Genomic DNA, 22,446 nt, shown 5'->3' on the forward strand with positions numbered 1-22,446 from the left:
GGAGGGTGGGCATCACCTTCGCCCCAGGCACCTCAGCCCCTGCCCCTGTCACCTCTGCTGCCCTGAGTGAGGAGGCCATTGACCTCCTCAGGTCACTCACTGTTGGGCAGTCTACCATTTTGAATGCCATCCAGGGTGTAGAAAGGGAATTGCAACACATTAATGCATTCCTGGAGGGCATTCATTCTGGTCAGGCTGCCCTTCATCGAACCCTGCAAACTCTGGCCTCAGCACTGATGGCAGCCATTGTCCCTGTGTCTAGCCTCCCCCCTCCAACTTCCTCCACCCAGACCCAATCCCCTGTACCCTTGCCTATCCCAAGCACACCATCAGACCAGCATGCACACACCTCACCACACAAGGGAAGCTCAAGCAAACATAAACACCACACATCCCACAGGCACTCACGCAAGCATCACACACATGCAGACACACCAACATCCACTGCCTCCACTGTGTCTCCCTCCTCCTCGTCTCCCTTCTCCCTCCCAGTCCCGTCTCCACTCACACCTGCATGCACTACATCTACAGCTACTACTTCCATCACCAGGACACACACCACCACACCCCGCTCATGTGCAGTCACCACCCCCACTACCATTTACACGTCCCCTGTGTCCTCTCCCAGTGTGTCTGTGACGCCCCCTCCAAAAGTACACAAACGCAGACATACATCCACCTCACGACAGCCTCCAGCGCATGCACCTGCACCCAAAGCCACACAAGTTACACCTCCTACAACCACCTCCTCTTCCTCCACTCCCAGACCCCCTCCAGCTACCTCTCCCAGTGTTCCTAAGAAACTTTTCCTGACCAAGCTTGACCTCTTTCTCACCCCCCCTCCAATTCATAGGTCCCGTACTAGCACCTCAGCCAAAAAATCTCCGGGACCAGTGGTGCCTGTTGTTAGAGGTATGTGGAGTGCACCGGGCAGCAGGGCAGCCAGTGTGACACAGAGCCACAGCACAGCCAGTCTCCCCCCTGTGAAGCACCAGAAGTTGGACAGTGCCCGGCGGGAGTGGGAGAAGACTCCAGCCAGCAAAGCCGCTCACAAGGGTCCCGGGGGTGTGTCCACTCAGCTGTGACTCCTCCCAAGGTGGGGAAGGGGCAGAAGAAATTGCCAGAGTCTGGGAGGAGCAGCACGGCGGAGAAGACCACCATCATCCCCGCTGCCCAGGAGGCCACCGCCAGCCCAATCGTCAGTGGCCAGGAGGCCACCGCCAGAGTCAGTGCCCAGGAGGGCAGCCCGATCGTCAGTGGCCAGGAGGCCACCGCGAGCCACAGCCCAGCTGCCCAGGAGGGCCCCAGCAGCCACAGCCCAGCTGCCCAATCAAGGACCGCCAGCCCCAGCCCAGCTGGGCAATGATGGACCGCCATGGCAAGCACCGCTGAACAGGTCAGAAACTTCAAACTCAAGCACCGCTGAACAGGGCAAGCACCGCTGAACAGGGCAGAGACCACCATGGCAAGCACCGCTGAACAGGGCAAGCACCGCTGAACAGGGCAAAGACAGCCATGGCAAGCACCGCTGAACAGGGCAAAGACCGTCAAGTCAAGCACTGCTAGCCCATGAGCGGCAGGGGCAGTGACGCAACTGGGACCGTCACGGGGAGAGTGATGTACTCTGGGCACCAGTCCCCCTCCAGAACCAGTGGAGACATGCATCCACTCAGTCTGTCCTTGGCAGTTGGCAGGATGAAGCACTCTGGGCACCAGTCCCCCTCCAGAACCAGTGGAGAAAGGCATCCACTCAGTCTGTCCTTGGCAGGATGAAGCACTCTGGGCACCAGTCCCCCTCCAGAACCAGTGGAGAAAGGCATCCACTCAGTCTGTCCTGCACAGGATGAAGCACTCTGGGCACCAGTCCCCATCCAGAACCAGTGGAGACTGTTCTCCACTTGAGAGACTGTGGCTTTGCACTCCCCAGGATGTAATAGTGGGCAAACCACCCACTGTAGAGACTTGAGAGACTGTGGCTTTGCACTCCCCAGGATGTAACAGTGGGCAAACCACCCACTGTAGAGACTTGAGAGACTGTGGCTTTGCACTCCCCAGGATGGAACAGTGGGCAAAACACCCACTGTTATCCACTTGAGAGACTGTGGCTTTGCACTCCCCAGGATACATCAATGGGCATGGAGCCCCCTCGTGGATCTGGCGTGGTGCACTCATCCGGCTGAGGTGCCCCCCCTTCCCTTCCCCCTGAGGTGCCTGTTGTATTTCTATCTGATGCCCCAGCAGTGTTCTCTCTGTTTCTGGTCAGGTATCTTGTGTGGGCCTCGCCCATGCATTTTGGGCCCAGTGGTCCACGGACAATGTCTTGTGCATTACCTGCACTACTATTCTTGGTGTATATATTTTTTAATGTGTATATATATATATATATATATATATATATGTATATCTTGGTTACTGTATTTTGATATATTACAATGGTTCCACTCATTTTCTTTGGTCTTTGCATTCTTCCGGAGGGGGTGGGGGGGTTGGGGGTTGTTACTGTAATGTTTGGATATGCATTGGTGTGTGTGTTGTAGTGGGTGAGGGTGGGGGAGTTGCATGTGTGTGTCCCTGTCTTTTGCCTCCCCCTCCCCTATGTCTTCGCCGCCGGCGTTGATGATCGTCGTACAGGAGCAGGAAGACTAGTGCTGGAAGTATTTGGAGTTCCGGCTCCATGGTGTCCTCCTTCCTCGAGGAGTGTGTAGAGGTGAGCGTTTTCCCTTTGGAATGGCTGTTTCTGCCGTGTTTTTATCCGCGGTGAATCCGTCCCGGAAAAGGTGGCAGATTGGTAGGTTTTGATACTGTGGGCGGTACATTGTCTCCGGCCTGTCAGTTGGCGGTGACCGCCGCGCTGTTTGTTTGTACCGCTGTGGCGGTCGGAGTGTTAAAGTGGCTGTCTTTGTTGGCGGTTTCCACCACGGTCATAATTCAATTTTTTTTTTACCGCCGGCCTGTTTGCGGTCTTACCGCCGCTTTAACACCATCCGCCAGGGTTGTAATGACCCCCAATAATGTACTTCTTCACATACCAATGTTACACAGCTGTAGGCCAGGAGTAAACATAGCAGAGGGCACAAATGGGGACCCAGATCTATGAAATTGAAAGCCAAAGTGACAAGTCAGGGTCCATACACAGAGGTAAAAAGGCAGACTTACGCTAGGTCCTACAATAGTATGAGATGTGGGAAGCAGTTCCATCTTCTTACCTGTGTCTCACTGGAAGTATTGCATGATGATGTTGTTTTGGTTGTCTATATCTTCTTCTTCACTGTCCGCAGGCTCCACAGCTGCCACAAGACCAGCATCATGCCCATCCTCCTGCAGAAAAGGCACCTGGCGTCGCAAAGCCAGGTTGTGCAACATACAGCAGGCCACGATGATCTGGTACACTTTCTTCGGTGGGTAGTATAGGGATCCACCTGTCAGATGGAGGCACCGTAATCTGGTCTTCAGGAGGCCGAAGGTGCGCTCGATTATCCTCCTAGTTTGTCCATGTGCCTCATTGTAGCGTTCCTCTGCCCTTGTCCTTGGATTCCTCACTGGGGTCAGTAGCCATGACAGGTTGGGGTAACCAGAGTCACCTGCAAATATCGAGGGACAACTGTTAGACATCCTCCAAACATTAGGGAATCTCTCATACCCAGACAGCAAATACAACTGTGTGGGGACTTTAGGCTCAACTATTAGCCACACCCGGTGCCTCTAGAGTTGCCCCAGCACATAAGGGATGCTGCTATTCCTCAAAATGTAAGCGTCATGCACTGAGCTAGGATACTTGGCATTGAGATGGGAGATGTACTGGTCTGCCAAACACACCATCTGCACATTCATTGAATGGTAGCTTTTCCGGTTTCTGTACACCTGTTCATTTCCGCGGGGGGTGGAATGCCACATATGTACCATCAATGGCACCAATGATGTTGGGGATATGTCCCAGCATATAGAAGTCGCCTTTCACTGTGGGCAAATCCTCTACTTGAGGGAAAACGATATAGCTTCCCATGTGTTCCAGCAGGGCAGACAACACTCTGGACAACACGTTAGAGAACATTGGCTGGGACATCTCTGATGCCATGGCCACTGTTGTTTGAAAAGACCCACTGGCCAGGAAATGGAGTACAGACAGGACCTGCACTAGAGCGGGTATTCCTGTGGGATGGCAGATAGCTGACATCAGGTCTGGCTCCAACTGGGCACACAGTTCCTGGATTGTTGCATGATCAAGTCTGTAAGTGATAATGATGTGTCTGTCTTCCATTGTCGACAGGTCCACCAGGTGTCTGTACATCGGAGGATGCCGCCATCTCATCACCTGCCCCAGTGGACGTGCCCTATGGAGGAGAACAGTGAGCAGAGGGTCATGCAACACTTAGGTATCACAATGCTGTTTTGCAAAAACATTACGGGGGTTATTCTAACTTTGGAGGAGTGTTAATCCGTCCCAAAAGTGACGGTAAAGTGACGGATATACCAATAGCCATATTACGAGTTCCATAGGATATAATGGACTCGTAATACAGCTGGTGGTAAATCCGTCACTTTTCAGTCACTTTTGGGACGGATTAACACCTCCTCCAAAGTTAGAATAACCCCCTACATTTTCTCTATGTGCCTTTGTCTGTCCGTATTCCTGGCCTAAATAGGTGTGATGCAGTTATATGGCCTGCCATGTGGGCCACTGAAAGGGCGGCTGCCTGACCTGTAAGGTGGGACAAGAGGAAATGAGGTAACTGCGCTGGCATTGTACACCGTCGCAGTAGGCGGTCGAAGACCGCGGCGCAATTCAGCATTGGTTATCATTGGGCCCATTGGATTCCAGGAGCCAATGACAATGTATGCCGGCAGTGACGGTACACACCGCCACGGACGTGGCCACCATTTTCTAACTGTTCACTCACTTGATACCTGACCTTCAACAGGAGAAGACCTACACTGCAAGTGCTGCTGTGACCTGTGTCTGGAAGCGACAATGGCTACAGTGTCTGCGGAAAGGGCCCCTGCCTTCACTTCAGAGTAGTTAGAGAAACTAGTGGATGGGGTGCTCCCCCAGTACACGCAACTGTACGGTCCTCCAGACAAACAGGTGAGTATACTGTGAGCATGGTGGATGGCACATGATTGCATGGAGTGTCGTGGATGGAAGAGGGAAGGGGGGACAGGCCAGCATGTGCGGATAGTGTGTGTGTGTATGTCTGGGCCAGGGTGGGACATTTTTAGGCAATGTGTGAGTAGAACTGTACGGGATAGTAACATCCATTATAACTTCACTTTTCCTCTAGGTCAGCACCCACCAGAAGAAGAGTGTTTGGCGTGCCATCGCCAAGGGAGTGCGGACCATGGGGGTCTACCATAGACGCAGCACATACTGCCAAAAAGATGGGAGGACCTGCGCCAGTGGAGCAAGAAGACGGTGGAGGCCCAGCTGGGGATGGCCTCCCAATGTAGAAGGGGTGCCTGTCACACCATGACCCCCCCTGATGTACCGGATCCTGGCGGGGGCATATCCGGAGTTGGATGGGCGCTTGAGGGCATCACAGCAGCCACAAGGGGGTGAATACACTGTTATTCAGCTGACTCTGCACGCTTGACGAGGTGTCTGGGTGGGGGTGGTGGCCTGTGGGTTCCCCTAGGCAAGGGCAGATGCACAAATGTACATCCATTGTTTTGCAGCCTCATTCCCACTCCAACCCCAAAGGGGGTATTTGTCCTCTACACCTTGTCAGGCTCCCATGGGTTCCAGCTGTGCATGAAATGGGTATAGACAGAGTCCACCTTGGGCATGTGCTTTTCCCCTGCACTGTTGGTGCATGGCTTAGTGCATAGGGCTGCTCCCTGTGTGTTGTGTCCACCAACGGTAGTGGTGTTGCATGCACTGACCATTTGTCTCTTCTGTCTTCCCCCTTTTTTGTTTTGTCACCCTGTTCTTGCATGCATTAGCATCATCTGGCGGAAGAGCAGTGGCACTGGAGCAGGAGGGAGCTGCATCCCATATGGCCTTGGAGGGTGAAGTAACGGAGTCTGAAGGCACCAGTGGGACGGAGGGCAAGGGGAGCTCCACGACAGGGACAGGAGCATACACCAGCAACAGCGGCTCCTCCTCTGATGGGAGCTCCCTTGCAGTGGCGGGCACCTCTGGGCCCACCGCATCAACAGGTACAGCCGCCACCACCCCTATCAGCCCCACCCTCCCAGCAGCCCCTCTGCGTGTTTCCCGAGCCCACTCCCCAGGGAGGGTAGGTATCTCCTTCGCCCCAGGCACCTCAGCCCCTTCCCCAGTCAGCCCTGCTGCCCTCAGTGAGGAGGCTATTGACCTCCTGAGATCCCTCACTGTTGGGCAGTCCACCATTTTGAATGCCATGCAGGGTGTTGAGAGGCATTTGCAGCAAACAAATGCATACCTGGAGGGCATTCATTCCGGCCAGGCGGCCCAACAGAGAGCATTTCAGGCTCTGGCCTCAGCACTGATGGAAGCCATTGTACCCGTGTCCAGCCTCCCCCCTCCAACTTCATCCACCCAGACCCAATCCCCTGTACCTTAGCCTATCCCAAGCACACCATCAGACCAGCATGCACACTCATCAACACACTAGTGGACATGGCAAACATAAGCACCACACATCCCACCAGCACTCACACAAGCATCATCCCCATGCAGACAAACCAACATCCAATGCCTCCACTGTGTCCCCCTCCTCCACGTCCTCCTCCTCCTTCCCTGTCTCGTCCCCACTCACACCAGCATGCACTACATCCTCAGCCACTACCTCCATCACCAGCACGCCCATCATCACACACCGCTCACGTGCACTCACCACCCCCACTACCCTTTACACATCCCCTGTGTCCTCTTCCAGTGTGTCTGTGAGCCCTCCTCCCAAACTACACAAACGCAGGCACACAACCACCCAACATCCATCCACCTCACAACAGCCTCCAGCCCATGCACCTTCACCCAAATTCAGCAAACGTACACCTCCTACAACCGCTACCTCTTCCTCCACTCCCAAACCCCCTCCATCTTCCCGTCCCAGTGTGTATGAGAAACTTTTCCTGGCTAACATTGACCTCTTCCCTACACCTCCCCCCGTCCTTTCCCTAGGGCCAGGCCGTCCAGGTCCCAGCCCAGCACCTCAGCCACCAAATCCCCAAGCACAGTGGTCTCAGCAACTCCAGTCTCATCGCGGGCGCCACCCATCAGGGCTGCCAGTGTGTCACCTAGTGAGGCCAAGGAGCAGGCCATTCCGCCACCTGCCAAGGTGAAGAAGGTGCCCACATGCCGGAGGGATTAGCCGCACCTACCAGCAAGCAAGGGCTCCTCCAAACCAAAAGGGGACAGTGGCAAGACACCAGCAGCAGCATCAAAGGTGGGGAAGGGACACAAGCCGAAGAGCAGGTCAGGACAGGGCACGGTGGCTCCGGCTGAGGGACCAGAGTTACCCCTTCTGTCAACCAGAACATCAACCTGTACGGCGGTGGTCACCGCCATCTGCACCACCCCCAGAACCACCACCTGCACCGCCACCAGCACCGCTACCAGCACCGCCACCTGCACGTCTGCTGCCTCAGCAAAGTTCCCCAGCATCATCCCCAGTGGGCAGCCGTCTGAGGCTGCAGGAGATGTCCTGGACCCTGCCCCGCGTCCATGAGGCATGACTCCCAGCACTGTTTGTACCAGCAGGTGGCAGGTGAAGTCGCAGCAGGGTGGAGTGTGTCTCTGCCTCCATAGCGTATCATGCTACCTCTTCCTAGGCAATCTCGTGGCACACACACCCAGGTGAGGGAATGGGACCTGCCACACTGCATGTGAAGCACTCTGGGCACAAAGCCCCCTTCAGAAAAATGTGGAGAGATACATCCACTTCCTCAATCCTTTGCAGGATGAAGCACTCGAAGCACTCTGGGCACAAAGCCCCCTCCAGAACCAGTAGAGAGATACATCCACTTCCTCAGTCCTTGGCAAGATGAATCACTCTGGGCACAAAGCCCCCTCCCGAACCAGTGGAGAAATACATCCACTTCCTCAATCCTTGGCAGGATGAGGCACTCTGGGCACAAAGCCCCCTCCAGAACCAGTGGAGACTGACATCCACTTGAGAGACTGTGGCCTTGCACTCCCCAGAATTGAGCAGTGGGCAAACCACCCACTGGAAAGACTTGAGAGACTGTGGCTTTGCACTCCCCAGGATACAGCAGTGGGCATGGAGCCCCCTCGTGGAGCAGTGGCATCGTCTGTTCATCCTGCTGAGGTGACCCTCCTCCCCTTCCCCCTGAGGTGCCTGTTTCATTTCGATCTGATGCCCCTGCAGTGTTCTCTCCGTTTAGAGTCAGGTATATTGTGTGGGCTTCGCCCATGCATTTTGGGACACTGATCCACGGACAATGATTTGATTAATATCCAGACTTGTGTAGTTGGTGTACATATTTGTATATACTGATTTTTGAAACTGCCCCATCTGATTTTTATTGATTACACTTGTTACAACCATTTTCTTTTGTCATTGCGTTCTTCCAGGGGGTAACAGGGTGTATATGTAATGTTACTGCATGTATTTGTGTGTATGGTGTTGTGGGTGAGGGTGGGGGTAGGGGTGTTGTGTGTTGCATGTGTGTGTCACTCTCTTTTCCCTCCCCCCACCCTGTGTTGTAGATGCAGTACTCACTGTGGTCGTCGACGGCGTCTTTCCTGCACCTGATACAAGAGGAGGAAGACCAGCATGGGCAGGACCTGTAGTTCGGGCTCCATGGCATCCTGGTCCCTTGTTGGGTGTTGAGAGGTTAGTGGTTTCCATTCCAATTCCTGTTTCTGCTGTGCTTTTGATAGTGTTGGTACCTCCTCAGAAAAGGTGGCAGATAGGCCTCTTGTAATAGTGTGGGCGCTACATTGTCTTCCGCCTGTCTGTTGTTGGCGGTTACCACCGCAGTGTTTGTTTCTACCGCCGTGGCAGTCGGAGTGTTAAAGTGGCTGTCTATGTTGGTGTTTTTTTCCGCCAGGCTGTTGGCGGTATTACCGCTGCTTTAACACTGACCGCCAGGGTGGTAATGAGGGCCATAATTTTCAATGCAGATGGACCAGTAAACTTGGCAACATAAACATAGAATTAGCTTACGGACAGTTTGAAGGTTCATTCTTTTCAGTTTTCTTTCTTCCAATGCCCTCACTGAGGTGCTTTCACTGGCAGGAGACTCATAGCACCACTTTGTACAGTTTGTTCAATGCAACCTCACATGGTTAAAAACAATTGCACATATGCAATTCACAAAAACAATTTCACAGTAGAATTTTCTAGACTTCTGGATTTCTTACAGTACATTTACACCCATTACTGTTGTTATAATTGCCTTGGGCAGTTTCATCTCACAGAGCATCACAGACATCTTCTTGAGATAACTCTTCCTACAGTCTCTTCCCCAATGCTGGACTCAGGCACTTCTCCAGAACCCACCTCAATGTAAATATTACCCTCTGAATTAATATCTAGAGGCTGATGTATCTTTCTGGCTGCTAATGGCAGGAGTACACTGACAAAGAAGAAGGACAGGCAAACACAGTACACCTTTCAGTAGAGAGTTCATGAGGTAAATTAGAAAGGCATTGCAGTCATACATGCTTTTAGGTATTTTTCACTTACTGAAAAAGACAGCATAAAACAAATTCCTAATTACCTACATGATTTATTTTTCTTGTGCTAATGTCTCTTTTAGTAAAAGTGGTATTTAGACCATTTACATATATTTTTAATGTTAGTTTTGAATACCCAATAATACCTTTATTAATATGTGGTGACCATTTTCAGAGAAGATGAATGACAAAGCTAAGTTTACGATTTGATACATTAGCTATTTTTTGGCAATGGTTGTTTGCTATTGTAATCTGTGTATGCAATCCCATACACACTGCATATCTTTACAGTTCTTTGCTTGCATACCTTCCATTTTCTCCAGCCTAATCCATTGTGAGAACTGGTGGTGTATGATTGCCAATACTGGTGGCTGAATTTGATAGTAATGTTAACCTCTACTGTAACTCAGATCATGGCCTCATTTCGATTTCCTGACAGTTCATTGGCTGTAGTCTCTCCATTGTATTCAGCTTTCCCTTGCTTACAAGTTGAACATGAGGTTATGAGTACATGTGACACTGCCATTCTCCTGTAGCATACATTATTTCATGCTGTTTTGTTCCTTCCTTCTTTTTTAATTGGCCTTATACTAACCATAGTCTGTGGCTTTACACTTGCATTCAAGCAGTAGAGCCTGATTGAAAAAGATTGTGTCTAAATATAAAGATTGTGTCTAGATATTCAGCAATACCTCAGGCCTTGCTGAATATCTCTTCACTGAAGGGCCACTTTGACAGAACATCCCCTTCCTTAATCTTTACTCTTATTGACAATTTATAGGGCAGAATTTAAAATGGCCTGTATCTGAATTTCAAAGTACAACTCTCCCATATATACATCTAAAAATCACATTCCCTGACATTTCTTTAGACGTAAACACTCAGAAAAGTAGTATTTCATGTCAAAGTTTAGATTGAATCAACCCCTTTAATAATTTGACCAAGTTAATTCAAGAGCACATAGTAATAGAAGAACACATTATGATTGTTCCAATGACACTACACTTTAAAAAACAGGATCAACAGTAACAGAATAAAGTCATTTCAGAACATAAATAATGTGTCTTTAGAGGCCAACGATCAAATGGCATGAGCCCTCTACCAATTTAAGCATGGAAATTTAACACATTTTTATGCTAATACAAATAATGATACACTTGAGAGAAGTGATCCAAGGGAAATTGAATAATGATCTTGAAAGACTTAGAAAATGTGTACTTATAGGTCAAAGGTCAAATAGCATGACCCCTCCAAAAATGTAACTAAGAAGAATATAAGTACTCATCATGACCATTCCAATGATTCTTCAGTTATAACAAATGATCTAACTTTAATGTATTAATGACTATAAAACACTTACAAAAAGTATAAGTAGAAGTCAAATGTCAACGCAAGCATTTAACTTGGTGACTCAAATGATGCAACACTTGTAACAAGTGATCTAAACGTAAAGGAATAATCACCTTGATAATCTTAGAAAAAGTGTAATTAGAGATTAAAAGTCGCCTGTGAATCAATTTGAACTAGGAAAAAAGTAGTTCTCATACCAAGTCCAACAATACTCCACTTGCAGAAATTGATCCAAGGATAACAGAAAAAAACGAAATCACTTATTTAACAAAGTGTATTTAGAGGTCAACGCTCATGTCTTTTGACCTCTTGCTCAATTTGACTAGGCGACTTTCCAATGACACCTCATTTTGCAAACATTTCTTTACTGTTACAAAGAAACATCCTTTGCACATTTTCAGAAGCTACTCTTTAGGATCAAAGGTCAAGAACTGTGTCCTTCAAGAGACTATACTTGTAATCGTACCTCATCTATAAACAAAACATACATCACTACTGTACACAAAGTTAGAAAATACATTTTGAAATTTTGAACATATCTTTGATAACAAGCTTGAGATTAATATATAAACATCATCAACAGTCAAAGTAGCATGTCTGCAATTTTGTAGTACATAAAATGGTGTCAAAAGCAGCAAAAATGTGTATTTTCATAACTTTACTAAATGTACTCTCTGAAACATCCATTTTATACCTGTGAAAAACTGTACTAGACTTATAACGTTTGGGTTCTGTACCAGCATTGACACACATGCAAAAGGTATTTGTCATATATATCATAATATGACAAATAACCATAGAAAACACAAAAATTTACATTTGTCATTTTCACAGCAATCGCTCGGCCATCTTAAACTGTGTCATTTCATGAATTCAGGCTCCTTTATAAATGTATGTTTTATATATAAATAGATACTACAGGAAGTACTGAAAACAAAAATATATAGTTTCCAAATATTATAATCACAATTAGACAAACTATAGCACGTGAAAGCAAAGCACTCCGAAAAGTTATTAAATGGCTTTGCACTGAATGATTTTCAATGGGCAATACTAGGGTTAATAAATTGGTATTAATAGCATGTTTAAACCTTTCAGTTGTTTTCTTGGCAATCACAACCATACAAACTTCAAAATAAAGTTATCTGAACAGATGTTCTGAGAAGAAAAAGATTACTTAGGAAGTGCACATAAATGATACATATTCACCCCAACAAGGATACATAAGAAGTTACCCATTCCAAAGCCTAGCAGGCTAAATTGCAGAAAAATATTAAACCTAGTAATATTAATGGCATTGGTCCTCATATGGGCTTTGCAAAGTACAGTTATTATCACTACGGATTAAATTCTGTATACAACATAACATGATATAAAATCTTTAAGTCAGCATACTTTGAGCTGTGAAACAAATCACATCACTTTAAAGGATTGACAAGAAAGTGACAACATAAAAAATTACATGAAGTGAACCACTTTGTATTCACTGCATAAAATGTGGTTTGAGAATTGCCTGACATTTGGTAATATGTGCATATATGAAAGAAAAAATAAAACAACCAACATCTCATTGCAGACATATTTTCCATATACAAATTCAGTGCATCATGGTAGTGTCAGTCCATTCAATTTGACATTGATAACACTTGGAACATTTTAAGTTGCTCATTCCTAGAAAAATATATGCAGTGAAGATGTACACCCATTTACAAAACTATGACGTGTGAAATTTGTTAAAGGGTAAAAGGGTAAAAAAGACTAACAAGCACAATACCTTCATTGTATAATCAATGAAGTTTTGAATCTGTCATTTTAACTACAACAAAATATATTCCAACAAACAAACAGTCAAATACAATAAATGATCAATGAAGAACAACCCACTTATTTATTATACATAATGCCCAGTAACAAAAGGAGTGATGGCACCATAATGCTAATAATTTGATGATGACAATAGATTTGTGATTTTTAAAATTGTACTTATATGTTTTACAAAGGTGGAAAACACATTGGGGGTCATTCTGACCCTGGCGGCCGGTGGCCGCCGGGGCCACCGACCACGGGAGCACCGCCAACAGGCTGGCGGTGCTCCCACGAGCATTCTGACCGCGGCGGTTCAGCCGCGGTCAGAAGCGGAAAGTCGGCGGTCTCCCGCCGACTTCCCGCTGCTCGGGGGAATCCTCCATGGTAACACCCCCTACCGCCATCCTGTAGCGGTAGGCGGTAGGGGGTGCCGCGGGGCCCCTGGGGGCCCCTGCAGTGCCCATGCCAATGGCATGGGCACTGCAGGGGCCCCCGTAAGAGGGCCCCACTGTGTATTTCAGTGTCTGCAATGCAGACACTGAAATACGCGACGGGTGCAAACTGCACCCGTCGCACCCCTGCAACTACGCCAGCTCAATTCTGAGCCGGCGTCCTCGTTGCAGGGGCATTTCCTCTGGGCCGGCGGGCGCTCTTTTGGAGAGCGCCCGCCGGCCCAGAGGAAATGTCTGAATGGCCGCCGCGGTCTTTTGACCGCGGTGTGGTCATTTGGCGGCGGTACCTTGGCGGACGGCCTCCGCCGTCCGCCAAGGTCATAATCACCCCCATTATGTACAGCTAATTTAACAGCAAAAATAATATTAATGTCTAGTGAGGTATACATAAGTCTAACTCACCAGTCTCAAATCCACCAGGGATTCACGTCAAGCCTTCAGGATGTTGGACCTGCAAGACCTTCTCCTCCCAGGGATACAGTTGCATTGGGTTGCTGGGAGAATTACCACCAGTCCTCTGGGCATCACTTGGAGGCCAGGAAGTGGACTCTCCTCCTCAGATCATTCCATCTCTTCCTCCTTTGTGTACAGGTTGTTTGCTACAGCATTCACTCTCTCAACTATACTGCCCACATTTGCATTTTCTGAGATCTGGTTGTACTTTGTACTTCGGCTCCAGACAAATGTGGCTCTACTGTAATGATTTCATCCACCATGACTGACAATTCTCCCTCTCTAAAAACATGAATTTCTCATCCCTGCCTTAATGAGCAACTGAAGATAAGTGAAAAAGTGGTCCACAAGTTAATAATAATTTTAAAAAATGAAACAAATGAAAATGACCAGAGGGAGTTCTTTAAAAAAAAACTGACTTCTGAGTGGCAAATTTAGCATTACTATTATGTTCTGCAGTGGAATGGCAAAGATTCATTGTCTGTAATGGAGTCTGTTTTGTAGTCTTGTATGCAGGTATTCACAATTGGCCAATTTACATCAGGTGTGTGCTGCTCACATCCATCCAATTGCCACAGTGTTGAGCGGGTCTCGCAACAGACTCCCGCCATAAGGAATCCGCCTCCAGAAAAACGCCAACAAGACTGTGAAATCTAAATATGTTAGGCAAAATCCCACTGCCTTGATGGTGATGGAGTACTGTTAGCCAGCATTGGAGTCTGCCATGTTGGCAGCAATAAACTGCTTACACAGCAGACTCCATTCTGTCAACGTGGATGGAGGTTCAGATGCCGTACATCTAAATACTGTGGTTAGAATTCCATCAGCTTGACAGAGTACTTGGAACTGCTGTTGCGGTCGGATGGCAGAACTCCTGCCAAGATCTAAATGAGGCCCTTAATTTATTTTTAGGAAGTTGAAGCTGCAGTTTGTAGCTGATGTGGGCTTTACAATGCTGGATACCCCTTATTTGAGGAGCTGCTGAAGAGGATATGCTGAGGTGAAGGGGAACAAAGAGGAAGCTACTGTGAAGTAAGGCTGGCCAGTGATTCCCCTTGTATGGATCGATGAGCTAGTTGTTCCTAGTCTTCTTTCGGTTCTTAGAGCACTTTTTGGTCCCAGGTTTTGGACTTTGACTATCTGGGCACTTTTAACACCACTTCCAAAGATCTAGGATAGGAGGGGCACCACTTGGAGGGTTACCACTCACTCAGGCTGGGTCCAGGTACAGGGTAAATATGGTTCAAATCTTTTATGTTCCTGATGCTCTGATCAGGAGGTCCAGCTAAATAGCCTTTGAAACAATATAGCAGTCTTGGGGTCAAAGAGAAGTGCAGGGCATACTTCTGGGCAATAGGGCAGCCTTTGGGCAGCAGAACAATCCTTCTTGGTGTAGAGCAAAGCAGTTTTAAGAAGTACACAGCCGGTGAGAGCTCAAGGCAGTCCTCTAAGCATCCCTCCACAGGTCCAGATAATGAAGTGAAGAATGAGTCTAAGGATCCTTTTTTATACCTGGTGCCTCCTTCGAAGTGGAGGAAGTTTCTAGAGATTGTCCTTTCAAAAGTGATTGGACCTTTCTGCTTCTCGCCCTGGTCCCAGTTTGTCTGCAGGCACAAAAAGCTAGGATGAAGGTATTTGTGTGAAGGAAGGACACACCCTATTGACTTGCAAGTGCGGCTGTGTCCATCTCCACCCCCATCCTACCTGAGATGGCCCATCTAGGCACACCTAATCCCTCTATTGTGTGACTGTGTGGAAGGAATGTATATAAGCTAATTGCAAACTTCACTCAGTTATGTGACCCGGAAACAGGCTGCAATCACCAAATTGTTAGTACAGGAAAATGCCAACTTTCTAAACAGACCATTTCTGAAATTGTGCCTTAAAATCCAACATTACCATTAGAGAGCATTTTAAATTACAATTACTCAATGGCCAACCATGTCTTTCCTACCTGATCTCAATCAAAACTTAGCGCTTACTAAGTGCAGTAAGGTAGCCCAATGTTTTCCTATGGAAGAGGCACGACTCACTGGAATGAAAAAGGAATGTATGAGTTTTTCACTAATATGACATGTAATTTACATGTTCAACATTTAATTATAATGCACCCTGTGGTATGATATGAATAAGGGCTACCTTAGGGGTTTTCTATTTGTAATGAAAATGGATTTTAAAACTTGATAAGGGCTTGATTTTGTGCAATTGAATTGGCAACTTAAAATGGCTAACAGGCTGTAATGGCAGGCCTGGGGCAAGTTTTAAAGGGCTACTTAAGTGGGTGGCACAAAAAAGTGCTGCAGGCCCACTAGTAGCATTTAATTTTCAAGCCCTAGGTATATGGTATACCACTTTACTAGGGACTTATAAATAAATTAAATATACCAATCTGATGTAAGTCAATATTACTATGTGAGCACAAGCATGTTAACACTCGTTAGCAATGGTAGAGTGGATAGACTCCTAAGGCCAACAAAAAAGAGCAATAAAATAGGAAGGGTGAAAGCATTAAACATTGGGGTGATTCTGTAGAGAGGGCCATGTCCAAAAGGTAGCTCAAATCACATAGCTAATGATATGTTACTAAGAAAAATCAATAACAGGTATATTCTCTGTAAATAAGGTTGTGACCTATTGCCTCTAGAGTAAAATCCTGAAGTGGATAAACTCCTAAAGGCAATTTTGTTTACAGAGACAATTACAACGTCAGAAAAATCTGTATTTTCCTGTCAATGAGTATCCACTGTGCTTAATCTAAATGATTTTGTATTATCCTCTCATAACATGGAGTGGTCTGGTAATCCTTAAAACGATTTTGATAGATGTGCTAAATCAGAACTTCAATTTCTGTGTGTTCAGCATACCACTTCAGCTGTCTGACATTTGCCATTTCATCAACCTAAAAAATATACTGAGAGTGGACAATGGGTCAGCCATCTCCAGCCATTGGCTGTGTTTAAACCAGCCTGCTTTGAACATTGCTTGTTGGATTACATTTTGTATTAACCCACAGGAGTATTGTGCAGTTCTACATTTTGCAGTTGTGATTGGAAAATGTTTCTTCCTCCAGCAGTCTTCAACTTCACAGACAGACAAAGGAAAAGACGAATGGTAGTAATGTGCTATGTCCATTTTATGCAGTTTGCATCCTCTTACTTGTTTTCACCAAAACGTGATACCACGCTTCTGCTGACTTTCAATCAATGGCGATTTGAACCCAAATGTGTTTGTGCACTTAAACATGTTTCCACACTCCTGCTAATTGTGAACCAAGCATGATTTTGCACACCTATGATTAGGGCAGAAACATGCTGATGTTGCACCAATAGTAATTTTTGCAATGGAATATAATTTTGCACCTATTTTCTTTTGCTCATATTACTGATGTATGGTCCTAAAATGTTCCTTCCTACTGATCTTGAACCAAGCATGGTTTTACACTTCAATGTGATTTTGCACTTGAATTAGTCTTTATACCAAAATGTTGTTTGTCCTCCTAAATGTGCTTTTCTTACTCTGCTAATATTGCACCAATGGTAATTCTGCACATAAGTGTCACTTTGCTCTTAAACATAATACAAATGTAATTGTGAAACTGAATATTCACTCAGTAACACAGCATACTAATTTCGAGGCCAGAATATCAAGTGACAAAGGGGGTCATGTTGACCTCGGCGGTCTTTATTAAAGACCGCCGTGCGAAGACCGCCAGTGGTGGCGGTTTGCCGCTCAGCCTATTATGACTGTTGGCAGCTCTCCTTCCTTTTACGGATGGAGAGCCGCCAACAGCCATACTGGCGGGAGGCGGGGAAGTGGAGGTTGCTCCACCTCCACCGCCCGCCAACAGAACACCGCCCAGCGAATCACGTCCTGTGATTCGCCGTGGCGGTGTTCTGTTGGCGGTGTGGTGTCGGCGGAGCTGCCCCCATGGCTCCCGTCCCCTCCCGGAGGATCGTCAGAGCAGGTAAGTCGATCGTCTGTGAGGGGAGGGGGGTGTTGTGTGTTGTGTGAGTGCATGGGGGTGTGCGTGTGTGTATGTAGAGGGAGTGTGTGAGTGCGTGTATGCTTGCGGGGGTGTTGTGTGTATGGGAATGAGTGCATGTATGTCTGTGGGTATGTCTGCATGGATGTGTGCGTGTGTGTTTGAATGTGGGTGTGCGTGTCTGACTGTGTGTGTGGATGTAGGCATGTATGTCGGTATGTGTGCATGTAAGTGTGTAGGTCGTGCCTGCGTGCGTGTCGTGTGGGTATGGGTGATGTGATGTTGGGAGTCAGGGTGGGGGAGGGGGACCCTGCCACCTTTGGGGGGTGGCAGGGGTGGTGGGGGGGTAGGGGAGGGAGTCGGTGTGGGGGAGACCCCTATCAGTGCCAGGGAAGGAGTTCCCTGGCACTGATAGTGCTTACCGCCATGGATTTCATGGCGGTTCAAACCGCTGGGAATCCACAGCGGTAAGCCGGGTCAAAATACTGCCGGCGGTCTAGTGGCGGCCGCCGGGCTGGAGACCCAGGTCTCTAGCACAGCGGTCGTCTCCGCCCTGGCGGGCGGAACGGAGAACCGGCGGATGACCATGGCGGTAACCGCCATGGTCATAATTTCACAAAGTAAGACCACCAGCCTGTTGGAGGTCTTACCGCCGGTTCTCCGCCTTCCGCCAGGGTCATAATGACCCCCAAAGTCTTGAAATGTTAGCGCATATAGGAAAGTACAGGTTTACTATTCTTATCTCCACATCTATGTAAATTGTAGATATATGTACAGCATTCTTACACATAGGTGGAGTTAGGTATACAAAATTTAGATTTACTTGCCTGTTGATATTTTACTTTTGTGTTTCTGCCTTTGATATTTTGTTCCTTTGAAATTGATGATTACATATTTAGGGGGCATACCCCTAAATCCACTTTCTTCCTCCAAGGATCTTGGTATACCTAAAAGTGATTTTCCACTAAATGTCTTCATTAGGTTTTTAACATGCATGCTATTTTTGTTCCTTAATGTCCTATACCTCACCTGTGATTTCATACTGATGTGCATATTTTATTCCTAATATGACATCCTACTGATACTGTTTCTCCCAATATGGCTGATATGCCACAATAGCCCAGCTACAGAATTTTCTTCTCAAGATCAAAAGTCTATGGCCCTCATTACAACCCTGGTGGTAAATCCTGCTTACCGCCGTGCAAAAGACCGCCAACATACTGCTGTGGTCGCAGAATTCTGCTACAGGTATTACGACCCTCAACTTAGAATCCACCACAATACAGACACCCACACAAGTGCGCCACACCAAAGGTCAGTGATAAACTGGTGATAACAAAACCGACACCGTCACGCCAACAAGAATACACCCACACTATCACGACTGACGAATCAACGCAGCGGTCTTTCAACCACGGTAAACCATTGGTGGTACACACCGCTGCGCTCAAAATACACACACATTTACAAAACACAACCACATTGGACAATTCAAAATACACACACCTGATACACATACACACACCACACCCATACACTCACACCACTATGAAACACACACCCACATTACCCACAAACCCTTACTACCAGAAATTTGAAAGCAGGCCAGAGAGAGACACTACCAAAAACAACACCAGCATCCACAGACACACAACACCATCACTTACACAACATCCACGCACCTCAAACAACACACATCAACACATCCTCTCACACATCACAACAGACACCACCTCACACATCACCCACACCACATCATGGCACCTCAAAGACACCCCAGGTTCTCTGAGGAGGAGCTTAGGGTCATGGTGGAGGAAATCGTCCAGGTAGAGCCACAGCTATTCGGATCACAGGTGCAGCAGACATCCAATGCATGGAAGATGGATCTATGGCAAAGAATTGTCAACAGGGTAAACGCAGTGGGACAGCATCCAAGAACACGGGATGACATCAGGAAGAGGTGGAACGACCTACAGGGTATCCAGACACCAGATTGCTGTACAGAGGGCTGGCAGTGGACCCCCACCTCCTCCTCCACAACTAACAACATGGGAGGATCAGGTCTTGGCAATACCGCATCCTGAGAGCCTAGCAGGAGTAGGAGGAGGACTGGACTCTGGTAAGGCAAATCTTTACTAACTTATCCCCCCCACCCCACCGGCATACCATCACATTTTCCCACCCTTACCCTCACACCCATAACCCCAACAACCCACAGATACCCCACCAACACAACCCACACATCCCAACACCAAGCCCTGCATGTAATACCAAAGCATGGACACCCATCACCCAAGCATGTCCAGTACAGAGACTCACTCATGCCCCAAAATCACCAATCACACAAGGACCAAGCCAATAATGCAAGCACTGGAGTAGAGGGTCACTCACCCATTGCACACGATGGCACACACAGATACAATAACTATGCATTTACACCCCAACAGGACCCCTACCCAATGTCACCAGACAGGATGTGCCAGACATATCCAGTCGCCCCACAGAAGAGGTCCACAGTGATGACAACAGCTCTGCACACCTGGATCAAGATGACCAGCCCGGCCCATCTGGGACCTCAGGACAGTCAGTTCCCCTGCCACTGTCACAAGCCACCACAGAGCCTCCCCCCTCAGGAAACACCAGCACAGCACCCACCCAGCGGGCCCATCCCTCTGTCCCCAGGACACGTCAATCAGCCGTGTGTCCCCCACTACAGGGAACCCAGGCAAACCCACTATAACAGGATGATCAGGGACCTGGGGGCAGTGGCAGTTGGCACACGGTTCAGGGGACAGAGGCACAGGATAACAGGGAAACTGGGAGGACTGGTGTGCGACTGGGGGACAGGCCCAGGGAACCGACACTCCACGAGGCACTCTCCAACATCCTGGGAGCTTACCATCATTCCCAGGACACCATGGCAATGGTACTGGCCAAGCTTCAGGAGACCCAGCGGCTGCAGGAGGAACACTACCTTGGGATCAGGGAGGACTTGAAGTCTATGAACACCACCCTGGTCACCATAGCAGGGGTGCTGACAGACCTTCTCAACACCAGGAGGGACACAGTGGCACAACAAGGGGCCCCTGACACTAGCATGGACGATGAACAGCCCTCCACCTCCGCCGGCGCTAGTGGACAGGAGGCACGCCCACACAAACAACAGGAACCCAGCACCCCAACCCCTGCAGATGGAGAACCACCCCGCAAACAGTCCCTGAGATCCAGGAACAAGACAAAGAACATTGCCAAGACCCCCACAAGGAAATGAGACCCCTCTGAATGTCACCCTTCTGTCCCACTATGTCACCCTTTCCATCCTTAAACTTCCATTGCTCCACTTCCTATGCCCCTTTGGACAATGCACCTGTGAAACAAATAGACTGGACTCTGCCATGGACATTCCTCCACCATCACCCCAGCCCATTTTACAATCCCCTCCACTTATTTGCACAGGAATAAACACACTTCAATCACAAAACAATCTGAAGTCAGTCTGTGCTTTCACAAATGTATAATTGCAATAACTATGGAATATAGCAATGCCAATTTACTTGTTCACATACCAATGTAACACAGCTGTAGGCCAGGAGCAAACAGAGGGGAGGGCACAAAGTGGGACCCAGATCTGTGAAAAGGAAAGTCAAAGTGACAAGTCAGGGTCCATACACTGAGTGAAAATGACAGACTTATGCTAGCTCAAACAACAGTATGAGATGTGGGAAGCAGTTCCATCTTCTTACCTGTGTCTCACTGGAAGTATTGCATGATGATGTTGTTTCTGTTGTCGATATCCTCTTCTTCTGCCTCCTCTTCTTCACTGTCCACAGGCTCCACAGCTGCCACAAGACCCCCTCCTGCAGACAAGGCAGCTGCCATCGCAAAGCCAGGTTGTGCAGCATACAGCAGGCCATGATTATCTGGCACACCTTCTTCGGTGAATAGTATAGGGAGCCACCTGTCAGATGGAGGCACCGGAATCTGGCCTTCAGAGGCCGAAGGTGCGTTCAATCACCCTCCTAATTCGCCCATGTGCCTCAGTGTAGCGTTCCTCTTCCCTTGTCCTGGGATTCCTCACTGGGGTCAGTAGCAATGACAGGTTGGGGTAACCAGAGTCACCTGCAAATGTTTATGGATATCTGTTAGACACACACTAACCCTCAGGGACAGCCCCATACCCAGACATTTTTGTCAACCTTATTGGGACCTTGCCCTCACCTATTAGCCACACACGGTGCCTCTGGAGTTGCCCCATCTCATAAGGGATGCTGCTGTTTCGCAAAACGTAAGCGTCATGCACAGAGCCAGGATACTTGGCATTGACATGGGAGATGTACTGGTCTGCCAAACACACCATCTGCACATTCATCGAATGGCAGCTCTTCCGGTTTCTATGCACCTGTTCATTCCTGCGGGGGTGTACAAATGCCACATGTGTCCCATCAATGGCAACAATGATGTTTTTTGGGATATGTCCCAGGGCATAGAAGTCACCTGTCAAATCCTCCACCTGAGGGAAAACGATGTAGCTGCGCATGTGTTTCAGCAGGGCAGGCAACACACTGGACAACACTTTAGAGAACATTGGCTGGGACATCCCTGATGCCATGGCCACTGTTGTATGAAAAGACCCACTGGCCAGGAAATGGAGTACAGACAGGACCTGCACTAGATGGGGGATTCCTGTGGGATAGCGGATAGATGAAATCAGGTCTGGCTCCAACTGGGCACACAGTTCATGGATTGTTGCACGATCAAGTCTGTATGTGACTAGGATGTGTCTC

The sequence above is a fragment of the Pleurodeles waltl genome, chromosome 5 (assembly GCF_031143425.1).
Source record: "Pleurodeles waltl isolate 20211129_DDA chromosome 5, aPleWal1.hap1.20221129, whole genome shotgun sequence".
Taxonomy (NCBI): domain Eukaryota; kingdom Metazoa; phylum Chordata; class Amphibia; order Caudata; family Salamandridae; genus Pleurodeles; species Pleurodeles waltl.